This window comes from Chiroxiphia lanceolata, chromosome Z (assembly GCF_009829145.1).
Source record: "Chiroxiphia lanceolata isolate bChiLan1 chromosome Z, bChiLan1.pri, whole genome shotgun sequence".
NCBI lineage: Eukaryota > Metazoa > Chordata > Aves > Passeriformes > Pipridae > Chiroxiphia > Chiroxiphia lanceolata.
The window spans coordinates 31,547,794-31,565,039 of NC_045671.1; the positions used below are offsets into that span (position 1 = coordinate 31,547,794).

Below are 17,246 nucleotides of genomic sequence, written 5' to 3' on the forward strand. Positions count from 1 at the left end.
GTACCACTATATAGACGACATCCTACTGGCTGCTGAATCCAAGGAACAACTCGCACAAGTTCATTTGACTGTGAAAGCTGCTCTGTTAAGACACAGCCTTGAGATCGCACTGGAAAAAGAACAAGTGACAGTGCCATGGAAGTACCTCGGATTTCACATCAATAACACCACGATTCAACCTCAGACTGTTGCCTTACCCTCCAACATCCACACCTTAAGTGACTTACAATCCTTGCTAGGTTTAATTAATTGGGTTAGACCTCTCCTAGGTCTAACAGACAGACTCTTTAAAACCATTATTCCAACTTCTGAAAGGGGAGGTGGACCTGACATCCCCTCGACACCTGACACCAGAAGCTCGAGCAGTGTTACAGGACATAAATCAAAGACTGAGTGCATGTCAGACTAAGCGAAGAGTGTGTGGGTTACCGGTGGTTTTAGTAATTTTTAAGGGTATCAAGCAGCCCTATGCTGTTCTAGGACAATTAGATCTAAAAAGTAAGAACTTTCTGTTATGGTAATGGGTTTTTCTAAGCTTTCAATTTTCTAAATCGATTACAACATATCCTGAAATGCTCTCCTCGACCCAATCACAGCCCTCCTTCTTGCCCTCCCCTCAAATCCATATGAACCGCGCAAGTTTAAGATTAAAGGTCCTTTCTGCCACGGAACACCCGGGGAAGCTTGGTCTCTCTTTCCTCCTGCCAAAGGGGGACAGCGCGGCCAAGCTCCACTCTGGGAAAACCAGCAGAGAATCCGCAACCAGATCCGTTAAAAGGCAATGATCTGCTATACAGAGTATGGAGAATTAAGAATAGTCATCTGAAGTAAGGGAGGGAAGCGAATGGCAAGTGAGACATGTATAACCACACAGCTCATAAAACACTCCGGGGGAAGGTAGATCATTCATAACCACAGGTAAATTAACAGTTGATGACTGCTTTATACATTTAGTTAAAAGGTATTTGTGTTAGGCCTAGAAAGAGCAAGAAAGTTTCCTACTACTTCATGTGAGAAGTAACAGCAGATAAATATATTAAAGTATTTACAGAACCCCCGCACTGTAGCAGTTTCTGAATGCAAGGATCAAGGTGTAAGGGCAATGTCTTGTTTCCAACTGCTTGGCTGGGTCTCATTGTAGGCCCAGAAACACATTTCCTGTACTTGTATGCTGTAAATTTGCACACTTCCTATCCTGCAATCAGAAACTGCTGGAACTTCCTCTGGAAGGAAAATCTAATCTTTATTTTGTATAAAACAGCCATGGAGATGCTGGCTTTTTAGGTCTAAGTGAGGAGTGTTTGCCATCAGGCTCCCAAATGCCATCATACTCCCAGCTCTACCATCAACACCATCACATATCAATATTTGTAAAATGATTCCATAAACAAGGCTCTTTAAACAACTTGGCACCATGTCAAAACTATGTTTTCCTACTTAAATGGGTAAGCAGCTGATCTCTTCAGCACTTGGCTGTCATGTTTTTTTGCCTGTATTGCAGACTAGTTCCCCTGAGGCTGACTTTATGTGTGACCAAAGCCTGCAGACAATGCAAACAGTATTCCTTATGTTAATATATGTCCTGTTCTATACATTAAGCAAGCTTATGAAGTTATTTTGCCACTTCAGATATAAAACTCGGGAAGTTAGCTTTCTCACACTGTTATTTCTGGTAAGTGAATCATATTCTCTATCAGAGTGTCGCATTCTGTTTCATTACTCTTCACATATATTTTCTACTGTTTTCCTGCAGCAGAGGAAGATAACCAAAGGATTCACTCCAACTCAGATTGATAATTTGATACCACAACAGTCAGAAGAAAGGAGCACACTGACTCAGAAGGAACTTGGCTATCTTCGCTGGCATTTCTACACAGAGGCTCAGAAAAAGCACATTTTCTCCTCTACTCCCAAAACACCACAAACCAATTTCTACAGCAAGTTACCAGACTGATGAACAGTTCAGCAAGTAATGCTGACTCACACTCTCTTTCTGACTCATGTTGTTTTCCTTCTAACTCAGTATTATATAGGCAATCTTATTTTTTCCCCTACGTTCACATACAGTTTTCCTAGAACTGACAGAAGCTTTACACATTTTATCACATCAGATAAGCATATTCTTTAATTTACTTCACAGCAGATTAAATTAACACTACTTCAGTGATATTACTACAGATTTTACTGCTACTAGCATGGTTTAATCCCAGTCATCAACCACGTCCCACAAAGCCGCTCACTCACTTGCCCACCAGCAGGATCAGGGAGAGAATTGGAAGAGTAAAGGCTGGAAAACTCTTGGGTTGAAACAGAGACAGGGAAAGCAAAAGCCATACACACAAGGAAAGCAAAACAAGGAATTAATTCACTGCTTCCCATGGGCAGGCAGGTGTTCAGCCATACCCAGGAGAGCAGGGCCCCATCACATGTAATGATCACTTGGGAAAACAAACATCATCACTCCAAATGTGCTCCCTCTTCCTTCTTCTTCTCCCCATTTTATGTACTGTATGATGTCATATAGTACAGAATATCCCTTTGGTCAATTTGGGTCACCTGTCCCAGCTGTGTCTCCTCCCAACCTCCCATACCCTTCCAGCCCCCTGGCCAGTGTGGCAGTACAAAAAGAAAAGGCCTTGGCTCTGTGTAAGCTCTGCTCAGCAATAACAAAAACATCTCTATATTATCAACCCTGTGTTCAGCACAAATCCAAAGCACAGCCCCACACAAGCTACTGTGAAGAAAATTAACTCTACCCCAGCCAAAAGTAGCAAAATACCGCTAACTTCTGGAAAAAAAAAAAAAAGAATGGAAAATGTGCTATATTGGGTGTTACGCAAAGAGAATAATGTCACATTACAAGGAGATACTGTGTTACTGTCAAGGTACTAAGGATACTTTTTCCCAACACACAGTGTTTCTTATCTTCTCACTTCTATTTTAAATATGTTTTATGAAAAAAAGAGTTAATGTTCAGAATTTTAGCAATAGTTTGTGTATCTTGAGCTTGGTGTTCATGAAACTGTTCCAATACAGTGGAGATATACTGTCCATATGCAAGTTCTTCACAACTTCAGTAGGTTCTTCTAATCAACTACTTGGAGCTGCAATAGAAACACAGCATAAGAATGCTGATTTGAAAACCCTGAGACGTATTGGAATATTCACTATTAAGATGACAATCCTCGGGATGTACAGAGAGCAAAACCACTCATAATTTAAAATGTTAATGCAGATTATAGCTTAAGTCACTTTCCTCCCCCTTTCCCCCCTAATTAATTAAAAGGGAGCATAACTATTAGCCTAAACCAAGTGAAAAGTCACTGCATTAGTATTTAAAAGTTATTCAAACATGTAATGAGTTAGACAACATCACCTATCTCTCCACACCAGGCCTCAGTGTAAAAGCATTCCTGAAAACCCATCATATAGCTAAAGTTACACAGTAACTTGATGCATGCCACTGTCTTTGCATCTACAGAAGATTTAGTCAGCTTTTAACAATCATTCCAGGTGCAATGATTTACCAACTTTTCTCTTGAGAAAAGGGATTCAGGAGCTAGAAATGGGAGAATTGCAGAAAAAAATCACCTTTAATCCAACAACACTTTCACATTTTAAATCACATATTGAGTTCCATATCACTTTATTAACATCAGCTGGACTTAATGTTCCAGCAACACTCTGCATGAATAGGGGTTGCACAATTTAGTTTTTAAACTTCTAAAACCTTCTGTCAGCTCTTTACAACACAGGAAAAATAATCAGCCTTATCTCATGACCAAAATTTAATTGTCAGCAAATTGCTTTTGTTCAGCTACTGGTCTTATTAACCGAAGTCTCACCGGGCTACTGATATTGAAAATACTTGTAGTTATCAGGGGGAGCAAAGCAAAACTTCAAAGAATAAAGACCACAAAAACATGAAACTAGCAATAATAATTCAATTTTATGCTAATCATATTAAGACGGAAATCTGATACAAGCAAAAGGAGTGAAAATAAGGTCTTCTAAAAAATTCAGGGTATACAGAGAGGATGCTATTTTGATTATAAGTATCAAGAAAACCAGATGCATTATAATTAAGACAACACTTTCCCAAGGCATAAATACTTCAGCAAACAAATGACCCTTAACATTTACAGAGGCTTCATCAGAAAAATCTTGTAGAGGCATTTGTTTCCATAAACTCAAATAAAAAACATCCTGTGTGTGAACTACAGTATCAACAGCTAGGGCAGAAAGAAACTACCATCCGTAGCACTCTACTTGAGCAACATATAAGCATGCATCTGCTAGAGTATTTACTGCCAACTTAATGATAACAAAACAGCTTTAAAATGGATTGCTCTCAGTTGGTTCTTGTCTTCTGCAAAAAGTCAAATAGTCCTCATATGCTGTTAAAATCTGATACTGTCGCTATTCAGAATGTTTCTATACTTTCTGAAGTGGATCTTTCCCTCTGCAGTAATGAATCAGAAAACTCAGGTTTGAACTCTTTATGTTTTACCTTGTCAAAAAGAGTAACTATCTTGTCATGAGTCTTAAACAGCAATTACATGAACTCTTAATGACAAATAACAGCCAATCCTCACTAGAACATACTCTGTAGTTCCATTTTCTTGGCTAGAAGGCTCTGGATATTTTTGAACACTGCTCTACTTAAAGTGTACTGATCCCTTGGAATGTCCAAGAACAGCAGTCATTTTAAAGCTTTTTAGCTGATAGGGTCTGTCTTCTCCTCTTTCCATTATCCAGGGGACTACTGTGAGACACACTGTGGCATGAAGCTCTGTGCTGACATGTACTACCTTGCATGCTTTGCCTAAAATAAACTCAAGCCTTCAACAGAAGCCTGTGAAGGCTGGAACCCACTGTCTTCCTGGAGGACTTTCTCCTGGTCAAGATCAAAAGATGTACTAAAACTGCAGTATCAAAGGTCACAGTTTACAGCTTACAGAGATATCACTAAATCTTCATGTTCACATCTTGCATGGCTTTACATGCCAAAATGCACTTGATGTTCTCTTGGTTGGCTTTAATACATAGCAAAGATCCAAAACACCTGAAAAACTGTCACGACATCACCAATCATTTGTTAAACTCAAGTGATCCAGATCCTTTGTGTTACCTCAGCAAAGGACTTTGTCGCTGGCATCCTTCTTTTTGCTGTGTTTTAAATTTAAACTATGCATATTGGGTCTGGCTGAGCTGGAGTTTATTTCCCCATAGTAGCCCTCACAGTGCTGTGCTTTGCACTGGTAGCTCGAAGGGTGTTGATAACACACTGGTGTTTTGGCTACTGCTGAGCACAGCATCAGTAGTGTAATATTCCTTCCCGTCAAGGACAAGATTCTGGGAGGGGACACAAGCAGGCCAGCTGACCCAAACTAACCTAAGGGATATTCCACAGCACATGATGTCAATTCAGATATAAAAGCTAAGGAAAAGAGCAGGAAGTGAGGGGTATTCATTGCCTCCAATGGCTAAAGATCCATTACGCGTGCTGAAGCCCTGCTTCTCAGAGGCAGCTGGCCATCACTGCTGATGGGAAGTAGAGAATAAACTTATGGGATTTTGCTTCACTTTTGCATCCACAAGCTTTTGCTTTTGCTTTAATAAACTGCCTTATCCCAACCCACAAGTTGTTTTCTATCTTACTCTCTCCCCTGTCCAGCTGGGAAGTGATAGAGTGCCTGGGTGGGCACCTGGCATCCAGCCAAGGTCAACCCACCACACTATGCCTCAAATTAGAAGTGTATTGCTAGAACAAGGATACTATCTTCCTTAATTCTGCAATATTTAAAAATTATTAAGAACAAGGAAATTGTTAATGAACAGGTTCTTCGCTGTTGATCCCTGACAGTCATCAAGTATTCAAACATTAGAAGTCCTGTAGTAGTCTACTACTACTTCTGTCTCTTCAGTCCCAGTGAAATGGAAACAGTTATCCTTTACTATGATAAAGACACCTCCTTTCTGCCTAACTCTATAAAATAACTATAAAAATCTTTAAAAAAATAGAGGGCTAGGCCTGGAGCCAACACGGCTGCAACCATGCAGAGCACATGGCAGGGAAAGACGTGTCTGGGCTGTCAATAAGGTCCACCTGATGGCCTGCCCACACTGCGCCCTCTGGAGCCTCCAATTGGTGGTGGTACCCCTCACTTTGGCTGGGGGGGACAGTGAGTGGCAGTGAGCCAAAGGTCCCACCTAGGGGAAGTGGTCAAAGTCTGTAAACAGACACCCACATGATCTCCATCTGCCCTTGCCCTCCTGATCTGTCAACATGTGACCTCCAGAGTGTTAAATATGTCTTTCTCCTCTCTTTCTCTCTTTATTCTTTCTTCTCTTAATCACTCTTCCTTTGCTCCTGTGGGCAACTTAAACACCTATTTCCTGTATTCACTTAAGTTATGGAGGTTTCACTTAAGTTGTATGGAGTTTGTGTTTGCTGAGTGTAACAAAGGTTCCCTCACTACAGCAATGCTTGCTAGTCTCAGTAATCTGTTGTAATGCTTTTGAGAAGTTGCATGTTATTTCTGCAAAATCCTTTTTGCCAAAATGCCTACTTTCTCACCAAATTAAAAGAAATCTCTTAGAGAAAAATGTGTCATTTTTCTCTGGATGTGAACTTGAGGTATCAAAGAACCAAAGACTTTGCAAGGATTCGTGTGGGTGAAATCTCTCAAAGTCTAAAATGAAAGTGCACAACTGGTAAAAGCGTGGAACTTCTGGACTGGGGTGAAACAGTATCTTATCCCTCTCATCCATCACTTATGTATGAGCCAACAGTAATACTAATTTAATTTGAATCATTTCATAAGGGACAATGTTATCTGCTATCACTTTTATCAATTATTTGCACAGAAACTAAGTTGCAACACAAATCATCAAACAAAAACTGAGATACTTTGTAGGAGTACTACCTACCTACCACAGAGCAGCAGGTTGCACTAGTCCTCATGGCAAATGTCCACCAAGAGCATTATGACAGGAAGTAAAGGTCAAAATAAAATAAGCTTATTGCAAAATCCTACTGAGATATTCTGTTAGGTCTATGTTTAATGCTCTGGATAGTTTAGTGAAGGATGGCTGAAGGTAGTACAATCCACAGACAGGACATGAACATACAGGAAATGTTCAAAAAGTAAAGAAAATAGCTTTCGAGTTGTGTGGAATTTTCTTCCTATTACAAGGGACTACTCTTAAACCTCACAACTGGGAGACTCCTGTATGGTTTGATTTTAAACAACTACAAGCAGAGATGCATGACCCTCAGGAACAATTTCTGTATAAAGTCTGAAACTTTCATGAAAGCAGAACATACATCATTCTGTGGGAGTACTGACCTATGTAAGAAACTGCACACACACCTCAATCCCACACTATGCTAGTGCTGGCACATCTTTCGGTATCTTGATGGATAGGTACAGGATACACCCTCTGAAAAAGCCAAGTGTGCCAGGGAAGCCTCTATGAGTCCGGACTTTATTCCTCTGCCTATATGCATGCTATGCATACCTTCCACCTGGAGAACAACTCAGAAATGCAGAATCAAAGTCAGTAACCTTTCTCACATTTGGACCCTTCTTGCTGCTAACACATTAAAGCATATTAAATCCTTGACATTAAAGGTATCTCAGTATTTTTAAATGGCCAATCACATCCAGTTTATGAACAAAAAGGATTCTTAACACTTTTTGTTAGCTTAAAATGGTCAGGGAAAGATATAAGATCACATGATCAATATTTTTTTCCTAACACAAACAGAAAAGTTGTTGCAAACTTTTTTACCATTTCATCTAAAGCCCAGACTTCAACAACTCTTATAATCACACAACAGAAAAATCTTAAGCCATATGGCTAGGTGTTTGAAATTATTTCCAATTTATATAAATCACTTCCTATTCCAGGCTATTATTATCAATATAGAAAATCTAAAACCTTCAGCCATCTGATCAGTATAGTAAATGATAACTTATTTTACCCATATAGTAAATCCACTAGTCAAACCTCTGCAGCAAATTCTGCATTTATTATGTATACATCCCTTCTTATGAGAAGCATGACTTTTAGGTAAGTAAAATATTTATGGTAAAGATTGGAAAAAAAATTCATGCTGATGCAAGACAGACTTTCCCTTGAAGGTGCAGTGTCTTCCCTATTTCAGAACTTCACTAACACATCCTGTAGTCTGTATCCTAAATATTCACTTAAAGAAACCCAATTGGCAGCAAAACTATCCAGGGCTATGCTAACCAAATTTGCAAACAGGCAGAAATTACTTTAAAGCTTACTATATTAGGATGCATTCAACATCAGGCAGATTAAAAAAAATCAGCAAGCAAACAAAAATAATTTTAAACCCCACAAACAAACAGCAAATGCACAACAGATAAACACACCCTAACAATGCTAATTTAGTTTAAATTATATTAATTAACATTCTGGCAAAACCATCATGATAACACACTTATTTTCACTTATTACTCCCTCAGAACTTCCTCTCATACTGTATTTAAGATCACATTCTATAGCAGAAAGAGGAAAACAGCATTGGTCGTACCTGAGCCCTTCCTGGGTACTAGCTTTCACTTGAATTTTTGAAGACACCTGTCACCCACAGGACTGGAAACAGCATAGGATGGAAACACCTCATGATACAATTCAGTTCAGAGAGGTTGCACCTTCCTCCTCAACCCTATGTGGCTATGAGATAGCAGCATTTAGCCAGCTATTTGTAAATCTCTATCAGTGAATTCCTGTATTGTTGCCAGAATACCAAGGGATCTGCCTACACTATCCTTTGAATGATCAAGCCATACCACTAGGGCATTTTCCCTTTCTTTAATAGTGCTGGGGCTTTTGTTTCGTTGTTTTGAGAGTTTTGTTTATTGTTGGGCTTGGTTTGGTTGTTTGGAATTTTTTAAATTAAATTATTTCCTCTTGCTTATCTTACAGCTGTGGCAGAAAAGCTGATGCAGAGCAAAAGGAAGAAACAATAGCTAGCTGATAGTATACATTTGTATACATAAAGAGAAAGCCTTGAAAACTATTTTTCAAAAGGTACAGCTGTAGATACAGAATTGGAGCTCTCAGAAAAACAGGCAGTGAGAAGGGAAGAGGTAATTGAGTGAGAAAAAAATGAGGCAGTTGCCCCTCTTGCAAATCAACCATTATTAAAATTATATGCACAAAAATGAGCTGAGAATGACTTCACAGTTTTAGCTCCACCTTAGCATTGTCAAAAAAGGTCAAACTGACAGCTTTTCAAAGACTACTGGAAATTCACTAAGAAAGTATTTTAACTGATCAGTCATTACACCTTACCAGGTATAATGTTACATGTAATATAACAACAAGGCAAGGCAGACAGATGGCAGATTAAGCTCTGTTACTTACAGACCAGAAGTCTGGGGGCAGGGGGAGATGCTAGTATTTTAGGAAAAGTGTTTGCCCTCCCTTCTTTTTTTTAGAGATGGAAGTTCCAGTTTTAGCTCTTCTAAACAAAACAGATTTACCTAGAGGTGACAACTGTTTTCTTTCAGGAGTTATTACTGCTCACAGAAGCAGAAATATTTGTAATACTGTCTTTTGACTGAAATGCATTCAAGACCCTCAAACACACTGAAAACCTTATATACAAACAAAAATTGGTTCTTAGAAGTCTTATCTGATCTTAAACTTTAAATGTCAAGATCATCACCTGTCAGGACACCATTAATGTTTCTTTTCTTTACATTCTGCATATAAGTCTTATTTGTGGTCTCAGACTTTGAGTGCCAGAAACCAGCCTAGCATCCACAGTGCTGCTTCATTGGAATCTAATAATGAAATACAAGAAAGTGATCAAGAGATTTATTTAGCTTCCAAACATTTCCATGACTGAGTGGTGATGAGATAAGGGAACTTTCCTAGTGGTCTGTCTTATTGAAAACACGGATTTTGCTTACCTACATATTTATTATCAATGCCATATTTGAACACCACAAGAAAATACTGATTGCTGTATCCTCACATATTATTACTACTCTGTAGATGCTACAAAACAACTGAATAAGCACAAACAAAGAAAATCTTGGCAAAGTTGATCGTTGATCATCTGTCTGACCCTCAGGTGCCAGAGGAAATAGCGCCAAGACTAAGCTTATCTTGCTGGCTGACCATCACCCACCATTGCCAAGAGTCCACTACTCTAAAAAAAGACCCCAAAAAACCACAGGCTATGTTTCTAGCCACTTTACTGTTTTATTTTTATTTTTAAATAAAAGAGACATGAGCATTCCCAAATGTTTCAGTTTTGGATTGATCATTAACCAGATTCAGTAAGCTAACAGTCAATTTATTGCAAGTTGGGCGATTTTATTGTCTGAAGGGAAAAGAAACACTGGCAGCTTTATCTGACACCAAGTTCTTAAGTTCAACAGTGAATTGCACTTCATGTGAACAGAAAGGGAGACTCAAATTTTCCATAAGGACTCAGCGATATTGTGAGACATGACAACTACTTGGGTTACTATTTACCCACCTGAATATACACATACACTTCACCTGATCACTAAAGTGATTATAAAATAATCCTATTCAAGCATATCAAGCTACTGCAGCATGAATTTGACACAGCACTGCAAAAATATATGAAAGCCTAAAACCTGTCAGCAAAACAATCAGATCACAGGTATTTAGAATTGACCCCAGTTTGACAGAGTGGGTAGGAAAAAAAAAAAAAAAATCAAAGAATTATCAGTGTTGATTTGCAGGTAGGAGAAAAATCTGCTTTACACTATTCTGTTCAACACTAGTGGAAATACGCAGCAGCATAAAAGATTATCAGTTTTATTAATAGAACTCAGTGGTTCGACAGTATTTTTAGATGTAAGTTTTAACACAAGATCTTTGCAGGTAAACTGCAAACTTACTGTGTTTAAATATTCCTTGTCAGACTAATAGTTTATATCAAATAATCCAGCTGAGATCAATACGTGCAATACTGGGTACAAAAATGATCACCTGAATACGGTAGAGAGGAATACTGCCAAAGCTTAATATACAGCATGTAGATACAGAAAAATAGATGTTCACCACAAAAACAAAAATATAACTTAGATCTGTTCAACATTTTCCCTGGAAAGGAGGTCTAAATAAGACATGCTGATAAGAAAATAGATTGAGAAAGATCCTCTTTGAAGAGCTAGCATGTACAAATAATAATGAAAGCTTACTGGCAGTTTTACATGAATCGAATAAAAATTTCACTTATGCTCTCATGGAAAAAAAAGAAAAAATAAATCATGCTGCAAGTAGGACAACAGATCAGGCCAGATGTTTATGGGACTAACACTGCGTCACACAAATACTGGCTCAGATCCAAAGAGACAATTAGGACAGTGTGAACCTAGCAAGACGCTCTTTCTAAACTTCAAACTAATTTACTGGAATTTATTACACAGTGACTGTACAGCCCATGCTGGAGATATTCTGAAATTACTAAAGTCTCTAAAAGGACACTGCGTTATACTTAACATTTAGTACTTACAAAGCACAGCACTGTGTTCTACGAAATAAATGTGTAAGTATAATATTATATAAGCTCAAATGGTTAAATCAGCACAGCTACCAAGAGCAGAGGACAGTCTATAAATAGAGAAAATAACTCTATAAATAGAGAAAATAACTCATTTTAAAGAACAGCACCCCAAAATACACACCTTGCAGTGTTCTACAACCTACAGCATCTGAGCTGATTAAGCACTGACATCAGCAGAGAAGCTTCTGCTCTCTAAAAGCATTGTTCACCACTGAAAAGGGTGGAAGAGAAACAATTACTTCATAATCCTATTGTGATTGGTTTTCCTTTATCGGTTTTCCTTTATCTTCAAGGAAATCCATCTGAAAAGGAAATGTTGTAGTTTGACATACCTGCCAAAGTAAATTTTCACAGATAAAATCCCATAAATCTTACTACCACATTTATGATTTTAGGGATTATTAGGCAGAGATAATATACTTACAGGATTACTTCAGTTAACTTCAGGTAGGTAAATACAGTCTCTGTGCAAAAATAAGTGCTGCTTCTCTCACTCTGTCTTTTTCCACCATGCACACACAGAGAGGAAAAAAAAAAAAACCAAACGAAGAAAAGCAATAAAGAGAAAACTGATTGCTTTATTTCTCAATATCCATGAGGTTTCTTTAACGAATTATCAAGCAAAAACAATAAAAGTTCACATGCTAGCAGCTGGGAACACAGGCGCTCTCCATAGCCGAATTCAAAAGAAATGTCAGTGAGTGGCAGCAGCTACAGTCAATGCTGGAAGCTGATGCCTCTGCGGGAAGAGGATGCTGGGAGATTCTCCCAATCTGTGCTGCAGCCTAATTCTAATCCATCACTCCTAACTGCAAGAAGAAAATGGAGACTTGAACACAATGATTTATATTTGAAGACAAAAACGGAGTTACCTCAGTACTTCCTGAATATTAAAAAAATGCCACAATAAAAGTCACTCAGAAAAGGAAAAGTATACTAAAGCAACTGCAGTAAAACTAGACCAAATATATGAGAGTTGATAGCCAGCAGCACTTCAAAAAATAGCTAGCTCATGTTTGATTTTCATCATTTGGCAGTACTCAAACATATCAACACTTTTTTTTAATTAACCCTTTGACATTTTTCCCAAGAAACCCAAATTTTTAGCTAGAGTTCCAAGACCAAAACAAATCACCAGCACAGAGAGGCAGCTAATAAACAGTTCTCTTCACAAATATCAGCAGCAAAATGAAAAAGTAGGAGTGAGATGCAAAACAGCTGCAACAGAGATAGTTTCATCCCCTTGGTCCGATCTCTCTAGACAAGGTATTTTGAAAGCTCAGCACATGGGAGCGAAGCAGCAGAAAATTAAACTATGTCCTCCATCTTCAAACAGTATCCTTTAAAGCTGTACCACCTGGAGTAACAATACCTATTTCTAGCTATATTTACAGTTATGAACTGAGATTTACTCACAAAAATGTCTCAAAGAAATCCTTTAAAGCACAGTGCAGGAAACAACAGGTTTGCATTTACTTATTTCAGATGTGTGCTAAGTAGCAGTAGTAATAATACTTCAACCTATTTAAACAACTTACTTTTGAAAAAACATTCTTACTTGTAAAATACTGGGAAAGGGTTGCATAGTATTTCCTAAAACACCTAAGGAAACCTATGATCAATTAAAAAAGGTTTTGTAAACCTTGTAAACCTTTCAAAGAGAAGAGATGGGCAGCTGGAATTTATGGACAGCAGCACCTTGAAAATCAGAACATTTCTACCTTCTCCATAAAACTGTGCCCAGTACTGTTGAAGACCAAGGAGTTCAGAGATATCCAAGTTCTCCACGATGTGACTTGGAAGCAGTGCTTATGTGTATTATCAGTTAATATTAGGGGCAGGGAAAGTCAAAGTGCCAGAATTTCTGTCATCTTGATGGTACATGAAAGGCAGAGGAGTCTAAATCAAGGTTGAACAGTCACATAAAAATCGACCCACTTCCCCTCCAAAACATACAGTGTTCTGTTCTTAACACAGTATAAGTTGCAGACAGTCCACACTTGATGGCTCAGAAAGTACCTTCCAGAAAAAGCTGAGTGACTCAGGAGCACATTTCCACAAAACTGAAAAAAGCAAGCTTTCTGTCTGCAAATATCAACCAATGCTCAGATTTTCCCTGGATTGTCTTAAAAAAAAAAATGAACCAGTACCCACTCAAGACACCTTCCAACCTGATTGTTTCCCCAAATGCACTGAGATAGCTTTTAATCATTGTGAGGGAGAAAGGAAGGTAGGGAGGACATGACACAACCAAACCAACAAAACATCACATTAGTAAAGACCAGAGAAGTTTTGTTTGCTTAATAGTCTAAAATAAAGAATGAGGCAAATCTGGTTTTCAATCATTTTTTCCTAAAAACAATCCTACTTTTCAACACGTGAACAAGTCATAGCCAGCAATTTATTGTTTTTCTTCATCAATGAATTAAAGCTCATCTTTCCATTTTCTTATTTAAAGCATATTATGTGAGTTTAATGCCATGTTATTAATTTATTTGTAATGAAAGAGCAAGCCACAGGGCAGCGAAACAAATATTTAGACTCAATTGAGACACATTTCTTTTGGTGAACACGGGATAACAGAAAAAACACGTTGTGGTATCTTTCTCTGCACCAGCCTTTGAGTAAAGGTTCGCAAGAGTAGCAGGGTGTAGAAGGGATGCAGAGTTTTGGGCAGTTCTCTGTTAAATGTCCCTGAGTTGGTTTGTTTGGCTTTCATTTTTTCCTCTACCTCCTCTCCTGTTTTTTCCCTTCTTGCTTTCTATGAACTATGGACACAGGTGGAATTGCACATTTCAAAGTCAACAGAAGACACCAATATAAAAATTAACACAATGTGGTCTAAAGTCTTCTACTCAAATACAAACACAGAGAAATCTTAAACCACAGGCAAAAGGTGTGGTTGCAACAAAACCAGAAGTGTTAGGAATGACATAATTATCGTCCAATTAAAATCCTTTAAACTTAAAAAGTTTATAATCCTAGAACTGTGTGGGGTAGAAAAAGGTTAGGGAAACAAGGATACTGTATTGCTACTGCAGTTCCAAATCTTGAGATGGACAATACTAAGTAGCTACTGTGTCATATTTTTATATTTATGTAGCTATGAAAATATTATCTGCTAGATACAAAAATTACCTTTACTGGACATTTTTTCCATTGACCTTGAAAGTCAAACATGAGAAAATAAAATCTGATCATTTAAATTGTCACTGCTGCTTCTCACCATCTTAAGACAATTTCAGAATCTGAGTTTAAATTTAAGAAGACAAGAACTGTTCCTATAAGTTTTTGGCTCCCTGAACTGGGGTTGCAGTTGGCCAAAAATCTGGGAGCAATAAAAAGAGTTTTTTCAAATATATTAATGTCAATAGGCAGTACAGAAATATCACTGGCCTGTTACAGGATGAGGATGGTCACCTTACAAACAGGGACAGAGACAAGGCAGAGGTGTTCAATGATTTCTTTGCTTTGCTTTTCAACATGGATGATGGACCAAGGGGATCTCAGTGTCCTGAGCTGGAGGACCATGACTGCGAGAACAATCAGCTCCCAGTTGACCCTGATGGGATTCATCCAAGAATCCTCGAAGAGCTAACTGGTGTCATCACAAAACCTCTCTTGATGATTTTTGAGCCATCTTGGGAATCCAGTTGATTGGAAGCTGGTGAACATTGCCCTGATTTTCAAGAACAGCAAGGAGGAGGACCCCAGAAACTATAACTAAGTTACGGAGAAGATTATTCTGTGAGGTATTGAAAAGTTCCTGAAAGACAGCACTGCTGCTGGTCAGAGCCAGCACGGCTTCACAAGGGAAAGTCCTGCTTATCAAACCTGATTTCCTTTTATGACAAGGTAACCCACCTAGTAGGTCAAGGGAAGCCAGTTGATGTAATCTTTTTAGATTTTATGAAAGCTTCCTGTACTGTCTCTCACAGGATCCTTCCGGATCCAGCACACAGCTGGATAAACACATCATGCAGTGGGTGAGCAATTGGATCTCAGGCCTGAGCACATTATAGTGAATGGTGACCTGTCACTAGTGGGGTTCCACAGGGCTCCATCTTGGGCCCTGTGCTGTTCAACATCTTCATAAACGACTTGGACACAGGACTGGAGGGTACATTAAGCAAGTTTGAAGATGACACAAAACTGGGAGGAGTTCTTGACTCTCAGAGGTAGGGAGGCCCTGCAGAGAGACCTTGACAAATTAGAGGACTGGGCAATCACCAACCATATGAAGTCCAACAAGGAAACTGCCAGATTCTGCACTTGGAATGGGGCAACCCCAGATGTACGGACAAACTGGGGAATGAGATGCTGGAAGGCAGTGTCATGGAAAGGGACCTGGTCAATGGTAAGTTGAATATGAGTCATTAGTGCCCTGGTAGCCAGGAGGGCCAACTGTATTGTGAGACACTGGATTATTATATTAATTATTGTCTCTGACCAACTCAAGTGGTGGGGGGAAGGGGGAAGATTGAATTTCACAAAGGTGAAGTGGTGACCTGCTCCACGCCCCAGCCCCTTGGAGCCTCCCTGGGCAGCACCAGAGCAGCCATCAGTCAACGGCACATCACGAGCAGTGTCCCACACTATATCCTAGAGCCCCACCCCAGGCCCATATGGGATGGCACACTGGATATCCCACCAGCAGGGGGATAGCCACAGGGGGCCAGAGGAGATAAAACCAGCACCACGAGGGCATCGTGTGGTCACGACCCTACCATCTGGACACACTATAATTCTCTCTTTTTCTCTCTTTCTTTACTTCCTCTTCTAATCTCCTTTCTTGAGATTTGGGTAACTTAAAGATGGATGGGTTGGATTTTGCTAAATTGGGTTAGCCTGTGCTAAGCCAATGCTTTTCACACAATCACAGAATCAACTAAGTTGGAAAACACCTCTGAGATCATCAAGTCGGACCTTTGACCCAACATCACATCAACTAGACCATGGTACAAAGTGCCACATCCAGTATTTCCTTAGACACCTCCAGGGATGGTGACTCCACCACCTCCTTGGGCAGCCCATTACAATGTCCAATCACTCCTTCTCTGAAGAACTTCTTCCTAATGTCCAACCTCAACCTCCCCTGGTGCAGCTTAAGACTGTGTCCTCTTGTCCTATTGCTGGTTGCCTGGGAGAAGAGATTGACCCCCACCTGGTTGTCAGGGAGTTGTAGAGAGCGAGAACATCTCCCCTGAACCTCCTCTTCTCTAGGCTAAGCAACTCCAGCTCCCTCAGCTGCTCCTCACAGGACTTGTGCTCCAGACTCTTCACCAGCCTCACTGCTCTTCTTTAGACACACTCCAGCACCTCAATGTCCTTCCTAACCTAAAGGGGCTCAGAAGTGGACACAGCCCTAGAGCTGCAACCTAACAAATGTCAAGGACAGGGGAAGAATCACTTCCCTGGTCCTGCTGGTCACACTATTTCTGACGCAAGCCACAATGTCATTGGCCTTCTTAGCCACCTGGGCACACTGCTGACTCATGTTCAGCTGCTGTCAGTCAGTACCCCCAGGTCCCTTTCTGCCTGGCTGCTGCGCAGCCACTCTTTCCCCATCCTGTAGTGCTGGGGTGTGGCCAAAGTGCAGGACCTAGCACTTGGCCTTGTTGAATCTCATACTGTTGTATTTGGCCCATCTCTCCAG

The 17,246-nt window shown here is 39.6% G+C and overlaps 1 protein-coding gene and 1 long non-coding RNA gene across 11 annotated transcripts in view; one reads left to right on the top strand and one right to left on the bottom strand.

Moving 5' to 3' along the window:
• Nucleotides 1-17,246, bottom strand: part of TTC39B (tetratricopeptide repeat domain 39B) — an 86,153-nt gene that overhangs the window by 28,911 nt on the left and 39,996 nt on the right. Inside the window, exon 1 of one of the 10 annotated variants that reach the window (XM_032675347.1) lies at nt 12,015-12,288. The exons of 8 other annotated variants lie outside the window; for them this stretch is intronic. The gene's annotated coding sequence lies outside the window, so the exon portion shown is untranslated. Of the gene's footprint in view, nt 1-11,711; nt 11,731-12,014; nt 12,289-17,246 lie in introns of those variants that run through there. One more of the 10 variants, XM_032675349.1, reaches the window with a different exon arrangement.
• Nucleotides 591-2,347, top strand: LOC116780396. The gene is made up of 3 exons (XR_004354454.1): nt 591-851; nt 1,502-1,672; nt 1,754-2,347. It is a non-coding gene; the product is annotated as an uncharacterized LOC116780396 (long non-coding RNA).